The sequence below is a fragment of the Corvus kubaryi genome, unplaced genomic scaffold (assembly GCF_017639235.1).
Source record: "Corvus kubaryi isolate FWS band 111438036 unplaced genomic scaffold, C.kubaryi_AGA036_p1.0 138, whole genome shotgun sequence".
Taxonomy (NCBI): Eukaryota; Metazoa; Chordata; class Aves; order Passeriformes; family Corvidae; genus Corvus; species Corvus kubaryi.
Window position 1 is genome coordinate 17649002 of NW_024580672.1, and position 15770 is coordinate 17664771.

The 15770-nt window shown below is 40.8% G+C and overlaps 1 long non-coding RNA gene across 2 annotated transcripts; it reads left to right on the forward strand.

The window, feature by feature from the left end:
• Positions 1 to 318: 318 nt before the first annotated feature.
• Positions 319 to 15320, forward strand: LOC121660233. Of its 2 annotated transcripts, XR_006014568.1 has the most exons (6): positions 319 to 4174; positions 5593 to 5723; positions 8762 to 8876; positions 9961 to 11602; positions 12821 to 12870; positions 14264 to 15320. It is a non-coding gene; the product is annotated as an uncharacterized LOC121660233 (long non-coding RNA). The 2 variants fall into 2 exon arrangements; XR_006014567.1 differs by having other exon boundaries at positions 9961 to 12870.
• Positions 15321 to 15770: the final 450 nt, after the last annotated feature.

A 15770-nucleotide genomic window follows, 5' to 3' on the forward strand; every position in this document is an offset into this window, starting at 1 on the left:
GCCCTGCCCGGGGGATGCCCTGGGGGGGGGGGCGGTTCGGCGGGGGGCCCCGGCGGCCTGCCCGCGGCTGCCCCCTGCTCGTCCCGGCTCGGTGTCGGCGGGAGCTCGGTGCCGGCGGGGGACTCGGTGCCGGGCTGCCCTCCCTGCCTCCGTCAGTCCGCCCGTCCCCGCCGCGGCCGCCTCAGCCTCTCGCCGCGCTGCCCCCCCGCCGCCGCCCGGCCTGACGGGCCGGCTCCGCCGCTTCCGCCTTCCCCATGCTGCGGGCGGCGGCGGCGGTCAGAGGGCAGAGGGCAGGGTTCGCCCCCTCCCTCTCTTCCCTTCGCCGCCGTTCCCCGGCCGCCCGGACAGGCGCTGCCCAGCGCACCGAGCACCCCCGCTGCCCGCGGGCAGGGCCGGAGAGGACGCGGCTCCCCCGGGCGTAACGGAGTGCTGGGTTCCCGGGGGCCCCTCCCGGCTGAGATCCCCGTCCCGTTAATTAATTCATCGCTATTTTTATTTCTAGAGCGGGCAGAGAGTTCTTCAGGAGCTGTGGAGAGGAGGGAACTTGGCTAAAGGCGTCTATTGTTACTACTATTCAATATGAAGGGCTCGGGGGCGGCCATGGAGCCAGCCGGGAGTGGTGCTGCTCTGGAGCCCACCCTGGTGCCTACAGCTTCGGGAACTTCTTTATTTTCAGCCCCATCCACCCGCCCTGGCAAATCTCTTGGATTTAAATGAGAGAGCGAAAATTACAAAATGCAAAAGTATTAATAAAAATAATATTATACAAGATGTTTTGAGGACACATAATTTTTCCGATTGTACACCTGGAGCCTGCACGTGTTTACATGTGCACCTGTAAGCAGAGTCACAGGTATTAACATTGTTTTTACCAAAATTAAAAAAATTAGGGTTGCAAGGCTATGTATCCCACCCCTGTAAACCATAAAAAGCAGGGAAACCAGCAGCCAGGTCAGATAATACTTCACCCACCACCCCTCACTCATGAGCTCCTGGTCCATGGCTCACAAGTTAGTGAGGAAAAAAACCTTGGGAGACCTTCTCATACACCTGAGACCTACTGGAAATGAAAAACATAAAGCTGAAGGCCGTTAGGGAGTGTAAAGTACGATGCTGCCCACAATACCTAATGCCGAGCAAGTTATTGTCCAGGGCCATAAAAGTTTACATACAGTCATTAGTCTAAGTCCCAGCTCATGTCATCTCTGTACACAATTTTAATAAATACTTCATTGACCCTCAGTTTTTGGCTGGCAGTTATAGCTGTCTGCATGCTGTGAGAGTTAACACAGAATTGGCACTTCTTTCCCGTATTGTGTCTGATTTTTGTTGATACTAAAATAGATGGTCCAGTTGGAAATGGTAACTTCAATACATGATCATATTTAGGCAAAAACATGTAAATGGATTATCTAGGGTAGTAATTTCTGAAACGGTTACAAATGCTATGGCTGTCTGCCTTGGTTTGTGATACTGAGATGCTAATAGTCAGTTAAGGCTGCAGGTCAACTCTTTGGTATAAATCACCATCCCCCTCACCTGAAAACCCCTTCCCCTACTCTGCAGCTGTCATTCTTCCACATCCTCAGGTATCTTTCCCAAATGTTTCACAATGAATCTCCCAGGAGGAGCTCCTGTACTTGGGGAAAGAGTCGCTGTATTTCAGGCTGGAAGAGCCAGAAGGGATTATGGGGCCAGTGTTCTGCAGGAGACTTGGGCCATGGGGGAAAGCCATGGGGTTCTTGTTGGAAAGTAGAGAGACTTATGTACGTCAGAATATTTCTGAAATTAATTTTACCACATACAAATTCTGTTTTAGTAGAATAATCTTCATTGCACTGAATAGAAACCAAGCATGATGAACTCATCAAATCAAAACAAGAAATTAATTGTAGGTAGGCAGAATGTATTTATTTAATAGAAATTTAAGTCAAACATCATATCTTGCATGCTGCATCTTAGGAAAAGTTTTATGAGTTTTTACAACAGGCAGGTTTTGTGCTTTTTGCTTGCCTTTTTTTGGTATTCTCTAATTTCTTATTATTGTCTCTTCCTAGACAGGGGCTGACTGGAATACATGTGCACACAGCTGAACAGGGGAAGGTGGAAGAACTTTTGTACTGCTGCAGACCATACATCAATGCAATACCCAATCTGCCTTAACTGCTTTCAAAAATAAACAGATTATTAGTCCTCCACTCCTTATGTGCAGTCTGGCATGTGAGAAAAGGAGTGTGGAACCTTTCCCCTTTCTCCTCTCTGCTCAGCTGGTGGAGCATGCACTGGGGAGATGCCCTCTCAACTCCTCCACCCCTGTGCTTGAAGAGAATTCTGCTCAAAGGTGCACCAGATATATTTTATTTCCTCTTATATCCCTCTAGGGTCAAGCTGAAAGCTGGCCTTTTGATTTTGTCCTCTTTGGAATAGGGTAATTGTCATCTTCTGGAATGTAACGTGGGATATAAACGACAAAATATCTCAGAGAAATAATGATATCTCCAGCAACACAGTGTCCCCTGGCACTATGTTAGAGCATTAATCCAGAAATGACTCAGATTTTCATTCACTAAGCCACCACGACTGCTCAGTGCCTGTATGCAGTGTAGGTTTTGCTCATCGCTGTCCATGATTTAGTGACTATTACATTAGAAAATCCATTTTATTTCCTATGCACCATTTTGGTTACAGGACTCTACCATTCCTTCAGTGCACCATAGATAGATATCCACTGTTGTTCTGTAATAATAATCTTTTAAACTCACTGTTACTGCTGTGTCATATTTTCTGTCCAAGTCCACTCACTCTGTGGATGTCTCATCATGAATTTTCTAGTCCTTAGTTTCTTTTAGAGGATTTTGAGCTCAAAACATTATATTTGGAGCTTGCACTCAAATGTAGCTCTCTTGTATGCTACACTGTGGTAAAAAGTTCTTTCCCTGTGGATGGTTGGTAGTTCCTGTGTTGTTCTCTGCCTTGTCCCTTTTCCCTGTTCTGCCACTACCTGTATAGCACTGGAGAAAGCTGAGAAAAGCAAGCCCAGAATTCTTGCTGATGAAGAAAAAGCCATCAAAGCTGGAGTATGTGGCCTCAGAAAATTGTTTCTGCATTTCTGATTTGCAATAGCTGTCCTGTGTTCCTGGTGGCTACTCCAACACCCCATCTCCTTGTAGACAGTGATGACAGTGAGTTTAAAAAAAAATTGTTTATCACAGAACAGCAGTGGATATCTATGGTATATTTAATACAGAACCTTAAATCTCATGTGTGCCTCTGCTACACATTCTTCTAGTCATTTCTGACCCAGAAGATCAACACTTTTTTTTTTTTTTTTTTAAGAGGGAACTCCAAGAATTATAGTGGATTTTTTTTAATTTCAGTAACTTATAATTCCCTCTCAATTCTCCCTCCTGAGCCTACAGTACATCTGATTGAACATGAGCCTTGATATTTTGGCTGCCCTTTCAAAAGAAAATGCAAGAAAATCTTTTTGCCTGTGCTGCTGAGACAATTCCATGTTCTGCTTCTCATTTCCAGTCGCATACTTGCTAAAGAGGATCAGAGCAGTTGTGTGTACACTGGTAAACTGTAGGAGGTAATTTGGTGATTTAATTTCTCCCTGATTTCCATTTATGAAGTAGGAAACATTTTGTTATTTTTTAATGAAAATGCTATCTCCTCCTTGAAATTATTTGCTGAATAATTCTTAGTTGGCAGATCGCGGGCAATGTGTTTGCTTTGAACCTTACATTGCTGTGAGGAGCAGGCTGGTTGTGTCTCGACATGCGACAAGCTTCTGCTTTCTGCCTTGCTGACTAACTTTCAGTAGCTGTTGCAACTGTCCAGACTGTTTTCTGGAAAGGCTGTGCAATTTTTGAGACACTTTGTTGCCTGTTAGCTTTATCTTAGCTGTCGTTATTTTTTCAATTAGTGACTTCTTCAGGAATTCACTGGAATTAATTGACTGCAGAAATCAAATAGCTGCGCTCAAACCCACTGCTGTGAACTGGAAGATTTTTCTCAAGCTACTGGTATTGTCTACTCTCTTGGTTTGAGAAGGATTCATTATGCTGGAAGTATTTTGATGTAATTATTAAATGCTAGAAGAATATTCATGAAATTTCTGTTCTGGCCCCAAATTTTGCAACCCGGAATTTTCAAGGTTCGCTGAGGCTGGGTAAGTTAGGCCACTCTCCTGGTGTGCATGCTTTCTTTTACCTTTCACATTCACTCTTATGGAACATCTCCTCAGAAGGAGGAGACCTTTGGCCTCAATACTAGGGCTGAATTTTCTCTGGAAGCTTTTGAAAACCCTACACACACCTCAGTGGTCCTGAGCTCTCAGGTACTGCCACTGTCATTTCTTCTGTGCTGTTATTCTCTCTAGCCAGCTGTGGGTTTATCTGCTCGGGATGCAATTTGTGTTTCTGCCCTGCCTCACTCTTCACCTGTCTTTCTTGCGTTGCTGCAAGGAACGGGATCATACAAGAAACAGCAAAGGAAATGTGTCTCTGAAGAGGGGAGTGGGGACTTGAAATCAGGCAAGTGCCATAGAATTGTCCATTGTTCTGATAGAAATCCAGTACTTTTCAACTGGAAACCTGCAGTCACAGATATGGAAGTACTGTGTGCAATATCAGACTTCAAATAAATGCCAGGTACCACTGAGAGTGTTGGAACCATCATTTTTTTTGTTCATTTTTAGCTGAACATGTTCCACAGCCTTTCAACGCTCTCATCCATTGTGAAGTTCAAAGAGGCTTAAATGCTGTAAAACAGTCATCAAATACTATAATTAAACTTGCCAGTCACCCAGATTTGACCCAAACTGCCTGTGTCTCAAGATGTTAGTCAGCTGTCTGGGTTAGATTTCAATTCAGCCTTTTAAAAACATGAAAACACCTAGTTCTCAGCAACTTCTGCACAAACTATTGTGCTCTTCTGTCAAAGCCTCTCTGTCATGCAAGCTCCTTCAGCACTTCCAACCCACCATAGCCCTGGGATACACCCTGCCCTACACCTGGTAGAATTCAGACTGTCTTCAGCAATACCCCCACAGGTGACAGCACCAGTGACATGAAACTCTTTTAAAACTAACCTCTGCAGGCTAAATTCAGATTTGCCCTTGGCTTTCCTAAAACTTCACGGAAACCTCCAGGTTGACCATTGCAGAATTATCTGTTCAAAAATCACAGAAACACAGACTGAGGCTCACATTGAAGAGTTACATTAGAAGTGGAAATCGGCTACATGGCATCCATTTTTAGACTTAAATGTAAACATTTTTTTTCTTGTTTTCGGTACGTGTTCAATGATTGCACATCTTAAAGAACTTTTATGCATTGGAAATGGACATAAGTAATACAGGGAGAGTCAAGGATAATTTTGTCATCTTTGCAGAGAATAATATTTTTTTGTGCTTGACAGAACCTAAGAGACATTAACAATAGAAATAAACAACTTCAAAATTATGACCTTTCAGGTTTCTTAATGAACCAGGACGAGAAAAAAAAAGATTTTTATAATTGTTTGAGTATGAGGCTTCTTCAGAAGTATTTTTCCTCTGTTTAAATAACTCCTGCATTTATTTTCTAGGTCATTTATTCTTTATAGGTCTCCAAGGATCTCAGAGACCATTACCTCACAAATTCTCCAGTTATCAACTCCCTTAAGGAGAATCTTGGCAAATACAAGAAAATTATGTTCTAAAAAGAGTTCTTTGTAAGGTAAGCTCTGAACTTCTCTAATTGTTTTCCCTCTCTAGGACCTCAAAGGGCTTTATAGGACCTACACATTCAACATCATTAGGCTGCCATGAGGACAGACTGAATGCAATTATTTGTAAGAAGATTATATTGTTATATCATTTGTTTGTGCACCAAGTTAGCAGTCACAGCAAGTGGGTAAAACACCTACCCACCTTCAACCATGGTGTACTCCTTTAAATGAGTGCATAAATGAGTCTTCTTTGAAGTTTGGTCTTAAGTAGAACAACACACTTAAACTTCCTGCTCATTCCTAAGGCTTTTTCCCAGGCTTAGCTGCCCCCAAAATCTCTTCCCAGGGATTTTCTTCTACCAGAGGACTATCCTGTGTCTCTTCTGTTGTTGAAGGGTCTAATGGAATCCACCTGCAGCACTGAGGCCGCCGTGATTAATCTGCATTTAACTGCAGGTTCTCAACACTTCCTGCGTGTTCATAACAGGAGAATTCTTCTTCCCTGGTGATACAAAAAACCCCACACCCCAACCAACCAAACAAAAAGTTAAATAAGTTAACATAAAATATTTAAGGAAAGAAGGAAGGAAGGAGGGTTGATGCGTTTGTTACACTTAGACTTAACATGTCTCCTTTCAAGTCCAAGGTACAGCAAGACATGGATTTTCTAACTCTTCACACCCCACATTGCAGTGCTCAGATAAAGCCCAGAACAATACTTGGTATTTTGGCAGAATTTTTTTTCTCTTGCCGAGCTGGTGAATAATTCAGATTTTTATACCATCTTTCCTCCTACCAATATCAATTTCAATTTGGATTCAGCAAGGTCTTAACATAAATATGTGATTAGAGAAGGAATCTAACTCAAATTGCTGTAGTTAAGTTTTATGTGTGTTAAATGTATGTACTCCAAGCACTCTTCTCCAGTGTTACTTAAAACCCTCCTTTCTTTCAAGTGTGGTTTATTCTTAGAAAACTCAAGCTGCTCCTAGAATTCTGCTCGCAGTAAGAGACAAATTAGATAAAAACAACTTCTTGTGAGGAGAGAGCTTGCAGAGCTCTTGCAAGTAGACATGGAGTGCTGCTTAACAGCCTTCTATGCCCTTTTGGTAAGAATTATCCAATAACTGGTATATAGCAGATAGAATTTCACTTTTCCAAAATATGTGTAGTGCATCTTCTTCCCAGCCCCAGAAGTTGGAAGGATTGTGAGGGCTATGGGAATACTGCAGATTTATTTTGGCACTGCCTAGTGCTTCAAGCATCCTGGAAATCAGCACTGGATATGTTCTCATAGTCTGGATGTAAATTAGCCATATGTGCATTAGAGGCATTATTTACAGATTGAATTGTGCAACTAACTATACTTAGGGCCTTAGATAAATTATTTCTATATTGGGTCCAATTTTTGCTGTCATTTACAGTAATATAAATCTAGGATCACTACACTGAAGTCAGTGGGGTAATTACTTTGAATTTTCTCCAGTGTGCTGGAGAGCAGTTTAGTCTCTGATTATTTGCAGCTCTGAAGGCTTTTCCCCTACACTAGAAATCTACCAAGGCTCTTCTGTCACTTTGTCCACTCTCTCTTTAGAACTGTGCTCACGAAGTGTACCTGCACATGAAAACAAAGTGATACAGGCAGGATTACTTGGTTTTGGAGTCTGAGTAAATAAAAATGAGAACAGTTGCCTGGTGTTAAAATCTGTTGTTTCTTTGTTCTTCATATTCCTTTGTCTTTGCTTCCAAAAGTTTGCAACCAGAGCTCTTTCTGGTTAAAAGTCACCACTAACTATATTAGGATGTAGACATCACCCTCTGAGCCTGTTCACCACCACTTTAAATGGTACTTTAGCAAAAGTGATTTGTCATTGCCTCAGAGTTTTCACTGCATCTTCATGGTTTAAACCAATAGTGCATCCTCATTTTACATTGATGTTTGACAGCATTGCCTGGCTGACTGTGAAAAAGCAGTGAACAGTAAAAGCTTTCTACAGCAGCTCTTTTGAAATTCCCATCAGCTAGAAAATTATGAAATCAAAGATGGACCATACTCATGTCACTAGAAAGATAGAAACCCTGCTAACACATCAGAAATTGTTCTCTAGGAACACTCTTGCTGATGCTGGGGTACATGTGATTGTCCATATAAGAACACAGATGTCTCATCATCCAGCAACATACGATATTAAGGCATACCAATGTTGGATACAACTTCGTAGCTGTGGTTCAAAAGCTCATGTTAGGGGAACACACTGGGATACTGGTTATATCTTTTTCAACTCAGTGTTTCTAATGAGAAGAAGATGTCTGAATGCATTTTCTGTAAGTCATAATCATTTGAAAAAATGCATTAGCAAGCACAGGTCTCATAAGTGATTTTAAATTATCTCCATATTTTGTTTTCCTTCAGCTTCTCCTTTGTTTCTTTGCTGCTGCTCAATCTCATTTTTTCTTTCCCCATATTACTGTAACAGCATGTCTGCCTTCATTTCCAGTGATAGAAAAGCCTATGTTATTAAATGCTTCACTTTGGCAATCAGATATTCTTGCTGTTTATTTATCTAAGGGTCTTTTGTGCAGCATCCTGCAACTACCTGGGTCCTTCCATTGCTAGTGACAGTATCAAGAGGTCACAGAAGCTGATAATTGCACCACTGCTGAGTTTGAGCAGCATGGTAATGGCTGGAGAGTGCTGAGTAAAGAGGCACAAGACTAATATTACTGTGCAAATAACCTTTACTCAGCAAAACTCACAGGCAGTTGTAAATACTAACTTAAATATCATCCCAGCCAAGATATGACTTCTCAGGGTCATCCCTGGAATTACTTAAATTGCAGAAACAGACATTCACTTCGACATTTAAGTATCTAGCATATGTTCCCAAAGAAGACTTTTTTTTATCCAATGGCAAGCCTGAAATTTTATGCGTGAGAAAAAAACAGGCAAAGAGGTAAAAGAAAGATTAGAGCAGTTGGTCTGTGCATGGTATCAGTGGAATCGGACAAAGCAGATTACCTCGCTCCATTTTTATGTTTTCTGCAGGAAAGCACAGCCATGGAGGGAATCAGGAAGGAAAGAGGGGGCTGCTCACCAAGCCAAGCACAGATGACAAGGCTTCCCAGAGCATCAGCGTTGCTGTGAAGAGGGAACTCCTCAGGTAGGTTTTACCTTGGTTCATATACTCATGTTGGCTTTGCCAGTTAGTTCAGCTGAAGAAGACTGACCTGCCCCAGCTCTCCTTGGTCACAGGGACCATCATGGTTAACACTTTTGCCCTGGCCAGAATGCCTCACCTGGGAAACCTGCACCCAACCCACTTCCCAGCTCTCCTTAGTCAAAGGGCCATCCAGTCCTGACTGAAAAGCTTCTGGGGTGAAGAACCCACATTCCTTTTGTAGAAGTTTTCCTGATGACTAATTAACTTCACTCTTAATAATCCTGTTTTATCTGTAATCAGAACTTGACCATTTCCAGCTTCTAGGTCTTGATTCATTTTTATATTTTAAATTATGGAGCCATTGCAAATTTTCTCCACATGTAGGTATTAATATATCAATCAAGTCTCTTAACCTTTGTTTCGATAAAGTAAACAGATTAGGCTGCAAACATCTATCCCTACAAGGCAGATATTCCAGATCTTGAAATCATTCTTTTCTGATCTATTTTCAATTTTCCATGGCTTCTTTGAAGTGTGAACACCAAGACTAGTCATGATATTCCAGTAGTTTTCCCACCAGCTCACACACAGCTGTACTTCTTGTGCCAGAATCCCTGGCCCAGTAATTCTGCTGCTAGCTTAGGTTTAGGAAATTCAATCTAGGGTATTAAAACACTTGCTATATATTTTCCCTGAATAATTGGAAAGCAGTGAGAGATCAAGCAATGGATCAAATCTGCAGGGGAAAAAAAAGAGGTTCCAATTCTCAAGTTAATTGTCCTGAAAAGTTTGGAGACATTTACTGCAGAGATACTCTCCCATAGAGCAATCAAGTGCTGACTGTAAGTCTGTTTATGCTTTGGACACATCTGTATGGCAGCAGCATAAAGAGTGTGTCATGCTGTTTAATATCTGTCAGGCTTTTTTTTTAAACCACTTAATAAGCATGTATGTAAATTCTGCGCAGTAAAAAAGTTCTAACAACTAGAACAAGAATAACCTTTTATGTGGTGGCTCCCACCCTTAATCCCAGCTTCTACATGCCAGTTCCTCCCCCCACTTTCACATCCCCATTTCTTGACAGGTGCCAGAATGTTTCAGAATTTTCCTGCGGCTTCACCATGGGAACTGCCATTTCACCAGGAATGAATTTGACCCGCTGAGCAATAAAGCTGAGGCAAAACACTTACACTCCAGCCAGGATGGGGGAATTGCTTGTTTTTCTGTTGGCATGTTCTCCTCTGGCAGTTTTTTTTCACCAAGGAGCGTTCCTTGTTCATTCAACCTTCCTCTAACTTCACCTTGAGAAAGCAACAGGGCTTTGAAAGTGTCGTTTTCCCAGCAACAGCTGCTGCTTTTAGCATCCAACAGTCTTTAAATCCATAGAAAGCTAGTTTATATGGACAGGGAAGCATTAAATGCTAGGAAATGAGGGTCTTTAGGTAACTATTCCAGATCTGCTATATCTGCAGTTACAACAATTGGTGGTGTAGGTGGTGTTCTTTTACTGGCTTTTAATGAGACACATTTATTACTGCCTTGCGATAAACCAAAGTAAAGCCATAAAAGTGACTTTCATTGAACATTTGTTTGAGTTCTGCCTGGGTCTTATAAAGCTTCATTTGTTCAAGACTTCAGTTTTTGTTTTACATGCCTGCCACCTTTTTGGTAACAGCTGTTATCTCCTTCCATAGCTGAATACAATAGGCTTCCCTTCCACGACACAACAGGAACTTGTTTCATGACTGGTGTGAGACAGAGTTGGGATTTGATCCTTCATAATCTGCTAAATCAGCAGAGTATCCCAACCACTCCATACAACCAGGCAGAATGTGGGCTTGAAACTGCTCATGTTCGTTTGTTAAAATTTCACAACAGTCGAAAACAGTCACTGTGCAGGTTGGTAACAGAACTGAAATTTTAGAACAGCATCTAATCCAGCAGTCTTTGTTCAGAGCACTGAAGACCCATTGACTTGAGAGATCCTTGATAGACCCAAACCTCCAGCCACAGCAGGGTGACAAAAATAAATATGTTTTTTTTAGGTCCAGCAGTGAATTTAAAGCTTATGCATTTTCTTCATCTGCTGGACTAGTTCACATTTCACTACATATAAGATCCAATATTGCAGCTAAACTCTCTGGAAATATTCTGCAAGAAATGTTCTTAACAATTCACCTCCGTAAGTTAATACCTATTAAAACCTAAAAATGAATTAGATTTGGAATTTCCTGGATTCTTGTGTTTGTCATGCAAATTTTCAGTGCTGTTCTTTTTATGATAATATGAAATAAAGTAGTTTCTTATAGTAACATTGTAAATCATTTGCTTTCTATTACACGCAGCTGGTTTTGTTACAGTAATGATTTTGTATGGGTGCACACTGCAGTGCATATTAAAGGCAATGAAATATTCTTTTTTCAGGGCTCACATGCAATTGATGTTTGTGCAAATATAACCAGATAATGACAAAACAGTAATTTATTATAATATATTAACGAGGTTGTTTTTTCTCTCTTCTCCCAAAATGCACCTTCTTCCAAGATGCCCTTCCCCCTGCAGCAAATCCTTTTTTTTTTTCTTGTTTACAAAAATGACTCCCCACCCTTGCAGATGCAGATTAGAGTTTTTCAGCTCACTAGAGATCCAGAATCAAAATCTAAACCAGCTGGTGCTTTTACGCGGGTGTCTTACTTTAGCTTACTCAAAAGAACACAAGATGAACGGTAAGAATTAAATAAACCACAAATTATTTTGGGGACTGTCTGGTTTATATTAGAAGTAAACTTTTCACTGCTGGCTGTTGTTTCAAAACTATTGCCTCTATTTTTGATATTCATCCTTGGGATCTAACACAAACTATGTCTTACTAGTTTAATCCATTGTTAGGCCATGTTTAAATATCTTTTATTATAGTCATGTGCTATAAAATCGTTCTCACTGGAGTTTGCTGGCTCGAAGCCAAGGGGTAATGCAGCTTCAAGTGGCACAGCGCAGTATTAAAAGAATTTTTTTCCTTTGGTGTTGGTACTTACCAATTTCACACCTTGAAAAGAGCCCAACTACATCAAAATGTGATGTATCTACTTTGAGTGCAGGGACTAGAAAAATATTATAGCACGAGAGGAGTGCAAAGAAAACATTTCAACTGTATCAACAGTATATTCATTTTGGTGCCTGATTAGCAATTTGTGTAATTCCTTGCTGCGGAGCCTGGAAATTATATACATAGGTTTTTCAAGCTTCTGTTTTTAGAAGTAACTTTGTTTTTAACTTCCTGCAGCAGGACCACTTACAGGACTACAATGACCATTATTTAGCTCATAGTTAACGTTAAATTAAGTCATTTGTATTTAGAAAGATTCTTTTTTCCTCCTCTGAAATGATAATTGAACGAAGGGTGTAACATCTCCAGTTCAGCCTCTGACAGCATTTTTTTTCTCATGGAGAGCCACAATCACGTAAACACTACCAATAAAGTGAATAAAGAATGATAATAATGCTTGATAATGGGGACCTTCAGTTCTGCAAGCATTTTGGCAAGAGCAGATTACTTCCCTGATGCATTTCAAAATATTTCCAGGTATGGACCAGGTTCCATTGGGGTGACCAAGGATTAGGACAAAAATAATTGCTACATTATTTCATTGCTGTGGTCTGTACCAGCACCTTCACTGTAGGATAGTATGACATTTAGTTCTGTTGTTTCAAGTTTTCATGGGGAAAACATTCCCAGAAAGGAAGGAAAGAGACTTTTAGGAGCAGTTAACCTCTGCAGCTTCCAGGGAGAGCGCTAACATTCAATATATGCCAAACCCAGCCCATTACGTTGAATAATGAGTGAGTAGATCTGAAACTTTGTACCAGACAAGATGAAAACAGATTGGGCAGGCTATTGTACCACACTTTATTACCTAGTAAAATGTAATTTGATCCATTTGCAGGAGGAAGAACCAGAGATGCTTGTTTCAGCGTTCAATTGTTCCAGAAAGATGTAAGTAACCCGGTGTTGTTATTTTTATATCGATTTTTATGAAACACGTGTAGTTACATTTTTACAAGGCAGGAGGTTCTCTTAATGATGGCAGCAAGACAGGCAGTGCAAATGTTAGGGGGCTGAGCACATTCCTCTGTCAGATGACAGAGGGCAAGAATATATAGTTTAACTTCGGTCTTACAGGAGTAAAACCAGAACCAGACATTCAACACCAGGCAAGTTGCAGTCAGGTTGGTTCCTGGAGAGGTGACTTTCTGCTATTGCTTCATTCTCCCAGTCCCCAGGTGGGGATGTTTGGTAAAATGAATTTACAGACAAAAGCTTGTGCTAGATTCACCACACAGCATCTTTAGTGGTGGAATTTCAGCTTTATACATGAATTAGGTTATTGATTTCAAGGTGTGGTGTGCTCTGCTGTGATTTAGAGATTTTTACATACTAATTTTTTTATTGAAGGTTAGAATAATTTTGATCCTGCCTGCCTGAATTTGCAATAAGCATGTTAGCAAAAGATTATCCTTGTATCTTTAAAAGGGAAACCGAATTTCATTAGCATAACTTCCTTTTCTTTTTTTTTTTTCCTGAGACCCTCTTGAGTTGAAATTAAGAAGAAAAAAAAGGACAAGAAGATACTGTCAGGGAAAGAAAAAAGAAGAAAAAGTGTTCCTGAACTTGGCTATTACATAAATCACAGTAAAAATGCTGAAATGCTGTTGAGCCAGGCATGATCGTGTTTGGGAAAGTAGCCATTAAGCCAATATCAAATGAGACATACATATTTGGATATAAAACTCGACTTGCTGCATGCCTTTGGGAAGAAAAAAACCCCAAATGTCACACTTGATTATTATGGAAATATTTAACGTGAAACAATAGACTATAAATAAATTAACCCAGGAAATCAGACAGGTACCCCGGTGTCTTAGACTATTGCTTTATATTGAAGGAGTATGTGCGAATGGACCTTTACATTTTTTGGATATTCAGTCACAGCTACTGGTGCTTTTCTTTTGTATTTCTATTTCAACATCAGAAGACAGTCTACTTTTTTATAGGAGGCCCCTTCTGAGCATGTGGAAGGTATCAGGACCTTCACAGATTGACGTTGATTCATTCACTTGTCTCTCTTGGTTTCTTTTTACTTTTTTTCAAAAACTGTGGCCTTTTGTTTTGTTTTGTTTTGTTCCATACAGACTCTACAGCAACTCCTGAAATGTCTAAACTCATATTAACTGGCACACACCTTTTATATTTTATTTCTTTTTCAACCATCTCTTACAGCAGCTCTTTCAAGCACTGATCTCATCTTGCTAACAGCAACCCCATTCTTCCAGTAGGCTTAACCTCTTCTCACTGTTTCTGACTTTGTATCGTCCTGTCTCATCCCTAGAAGAAAAATCTCCATCTGAATTTCTTCACCTCTACTTGGACATGGTTCTGTCTGGTGCTCCTTCCATCACCCTCTCCATGACAAAAGACCTGCTTTCATCCGGCTCCTTTTACCTTTGTGTCTAGAACAGACAGTGCTACCCTTTCCCTCTGGTTGCAGTTGCTGCAGCAACCTGGCCATGAAAGCTACACACCTCCTGCATTTTTACTGAGGTGGTTTTTTGCTGGGTTTTGGCTCAGTACAGACTTCTCAAGCCAAGAGCCATCCTATTTTGCAGAATGTGACAAACAACGCTGCAGTTTCCACTGGGAGTCGCTGGAAACATCACCTGCCCCTGCAGCCCAGTCTCCAAGAACCAGCCTGAAAGCTGCAGCTGGAGGTTGGCATCCTTTCTTCCCCAGCTGTAGCTCTCAGAGGTCACTGATATAATTTTAGTACTTGAAATGGTGCCTTGCAAGGGTTACAAGAATATTCAGTCCTGGACATAACAGGGAGTGACCTCAGCTGCAAAATTCAAGTGGGGATGCAGAGCCACAGACTGGAAGAAGAATATCCAGAGTAGGGCTTTGGTTCACACCCATTCCCAATGCACAACATTTGTATGAAGGAAGACTCTTCAAAGCTCTTTGAAATGTGTCTGAATGCATGAAGAGATTCCAATAGTTTAAACATGTTTGAAAATCCCAGATGCAAAGCAATTGTGGTGCATTACACCTATCACTTCCCCACTTCCTCATTTTTTCTGTCTGCTTTAAATGAAGAAGCGTCTGAAGTTCATAAATTTTATTTCTTTATCCTCATTTGAACACTGCTGTAGATGCCATTAAAATATCCATACACTGGAAATCTCAAGAAACATATCTGTATAATATGTTTAATAATTTGTCATGTTGCAATAGTAGATAGAGGCAGAAAAGCCTGAAAATCATTTTTTAGAAGCTTGTTGTTATAATGAAGAACCTTACCTGTGGTGAAGTAGTAGTGCAGTTTTTTCTCTCATTTGCACAAATATGCCAGCTAAATATATAAATTAAATAAATGTTGGCTTGAACCAGCATATCTCTCGGTGTTTTTTTGTTACCTTTTTATTTAGAAGATATCAACTGTCTTTGCACAAGAGTTGTTTTATTTGTCCTGTCCCCAGAAGCTGAGTGTTCTTGTGAACTGACCTTTCCAGAGTATTTCTGTATGTGGGCTCTTCATCGCAGCTGCTGCAATCAGGCATAAAAGACACTGTTAACCTAAAAGGGATAGAAAGATCTAAGTCTGCTAACTTCTGCTGTCCAAAGAGAAATAAAAATGTATCAGAGGATGTCCTTCCCCATATTTCCTGAGCGGAAATGGGTACAGAGACAATAGAGAGGTGATATTACACCCTAGAGCCAGATCTGGGGACGCTTATCAAGCTAAATGAATCCTTTGCTCGCACAATCTTCTCAGTTTGTTCTGTCCTGAGGGAGAAAGCATTCAAAAACACAATCACAGGATCTTTATTCAATAATCTGCC